This window comes from Tachypleus tridentatus, chromosome 10 (genome assembly GCF_004210375.1).
Source record: "Tachypleus tridentatus isolate NWPU-2018 chromosome 10, ASM421037v1, whole genome shotgun sequence".
Taxonomy (NCBI): domain Eukaryota; kingdom Metazoa; phylum Arthropoda; class Merostomata; order Xiphosura; family Limulidae; genus Tachypleus; species Tachypleus tridentatus.
In genome coordinates, this window is record NC_134834.1 from 189,840,832 (window position 1) to 189,843,629 (window position 2,798).

The following is a 2,798-nucleotide window of genomic DNA, read 5'->3' on the forward strand; positions in this document are numbered from 1 at the left end:
CTTTCCCTAGGTGGCGCATTGTATAGTAGGACTATGATAAGGCCTGTGAGAAATGGGACAAGTACGTATTACGTGAGAAACACATGTGAGCTTCGAGATAACCATTTATTTGTTTCGTTTTAGCGCAAAGCTACACAATATGCTACCTGTTCTCTGTCTGCCAAGGAGAATTAAACCTCAAATTTAGTGTTATAACACTGTAAACTCATTGCTGACGTACTAACGGACTCTGTGTTACGAAGTACACAACGGGTACTAATAATAAAAACATAAAAAGAAAATGTGACTAAAAAGGCACTGATTATGCCAAGTTGTATTTAGACCCATTCTGAAATATTGTTTGTTTGTTTTTTGGAATTTTGCACAAAGCTACTCGAGGGCTATCTGTGCCAGCCGTCCCTAATTTAGCAATGTGAGACTAGAGGGAAGGCAGCTAGTCATCACCACCCACCGCCAACTCTTGGGCTACTCTTTTACCAACGAATAGTGGGATTGACCGTCACATTACACACCCCCACGGCTGGGAGGGCGAGCATGTTTAGCGCGACGCGGGCGCGAACCCGCGAATTACGAGCCGCACGCCTTACGCGCTAGGCAATGCCAGGCCATTCTGAAATAACTTTAGTAACAATATAAAACCAAAACTAATAGCCTTATAAACAACCACTGCTACAGACTACTTGCAAAAACCTATCGATAATACAATGAAAACCACAGTTCGAAGTACACGTAATAATATTTTTGACAGCACTCACGTAATTAAACTATTTTAAAAACGCACTGGGCTGGTGGCTATTTCATGTTCGTGCTGTTCATGTGTTGCAGTTTATGTTATCTTTTCAAACATAAAAGAGCTAAAGCTAATGTTAAAAAATGATTTGGTACACAAATTTGTTTTGCTCTATGAACTCGTAATCGGATGGTTGCACGTTCGAGGAATACTCGTGTCATGATGTTTTGTTGTTGAACAAATGTTTCAGTTTACACAGCTGTGTGATAGATATGAACTGTTAGCTGACGGTGGGGATAAGCTGACAATAGTCCAGGGTAAATATGTTACAATTGTTATTCGCATTGTTTTCATTTGAAGACTTTGTGTAACGATACAAATTAAACACGTTTATCTTATAGAAAACTGTCACTTCTTGGATCCTCACGTGGCCACGTGGTTATCCTCTTAGCCTATGGATAGAAAATTCCAAGGTTTTCGAGATATGATGTCATAAAAGTGGCAGTCAGTTCTGTTATTCGGTTCTAAACCCTCATGGGGCTGGGCACTACTGACAGATTGTCTTTCCTTTTAGTTGGTGTTTCTAAATTAGGGGCAACATAACCTGAACAATAAGGGTATTTAGTATCACAGACCAGCGAAAAACAACTCACCGAAGAACAGCCAGTTGTTCCACCACCGAGACCACGTTTTTCACTTGCACCAATGGGCTTCAAGTGTGAAAACAACTTCATGACGAAGATACCACCCGATCTACAAGACCGCAGCTAACAGTTTCCAAGTATACCACCAACATAGTTCATCAGTTTTTTGTGTGTGTTTTTTAATTATTTTGTGTGTCTTTTATTTTATTACTTTTTTTTTTCTTCTTTCTTCCCAGCTACTTCAGGGCACGGTCTGGGTAGATCTTTCGGCGCCCAGACCGTGAAAGTGGGTTTTCTCAGGGTACTCCCGTTTCCCCCCACAGCAAAATCTCTGGCATCGGATCTGTAGGTCCCAGCCACTTCCTGAAAAGGGCCGTTTAACCCAGTCTTAGGTTATCCAGCCATAGTTAACAGTAAATAGTAAATTTTAAAGGAATTCTCCAGCCGACAGTATACTCCATTCTCGGGCCAAGGTCTGGCTCACTTCACTTATGCTGCTCTCGTCCAGTTCTCCCGTCTTTCCTCTCACTCATAAATACCCCACTCCATCTTAAAAACATTAAAAAGAAGTACAAGAAAAAAACCCACGGACATTTTAACAATTTCTCACGTAAGGGGATGAAGAGAAACCGCAACGTTCCTGAGCATCCCAGTTGGAGAGAAAACTCTTCTGATTTCTTTCTCTCTAAACTAAACCCCTGCCACGTTAGTTTGCGTTTGCGTTTACTAGATGTCACTACAGTACGTAACAGAACTCACGTCATTAGCCAAGTTCTAAGAGCTGTCGTTTGATGGTACTTTACAGATGGTGTGGTTCGGTTGTTACATATCAACAATTATTAATGTATTTTGATGTATGTACATGAACACATATCTGAACATATATTTTATGTTAAGTTTAATATTAGAATGAAATATTTTTCTCAACATGGAACCATTTTCTTCAATATTTAAGACTTAAATCATTCCACAAATTCAACGAGTCTTCGATTTTAGTTTGCTTCTCGAGAAAGAAATATAATACAAGGGTTTGTAAAAGAAAACAATTTCATTCAATATTCCTAAATTTAAAAGGTTATTGTAATTTCTTACACATTTATTTCGTCTTTAACTTTGTTCTTGTTCTGCTTAAGAAAAATTTGTTATCTTTAGCTTTTGAAAACATATAATAGCATAACATATATATAACGTTTAGGGACAACATGGGACCTGTTGTTTTATCAAAGCTGTTCCATTCTCTAAACTAAATTAACTTAAAAGAAAGTTTGAAACCAGTTGTTATAATTTATATATTTCTGAAGTTCTTAAACTCGTTAAAACTTGCTGCCTCTATCAGATCTGAAGGTAACCCATTCCAGAGACCAACCACCCTATTAGAAAAATAAAACTGTCTCAGCTGAAGATGGCTCTCATCCTGCCAAAAT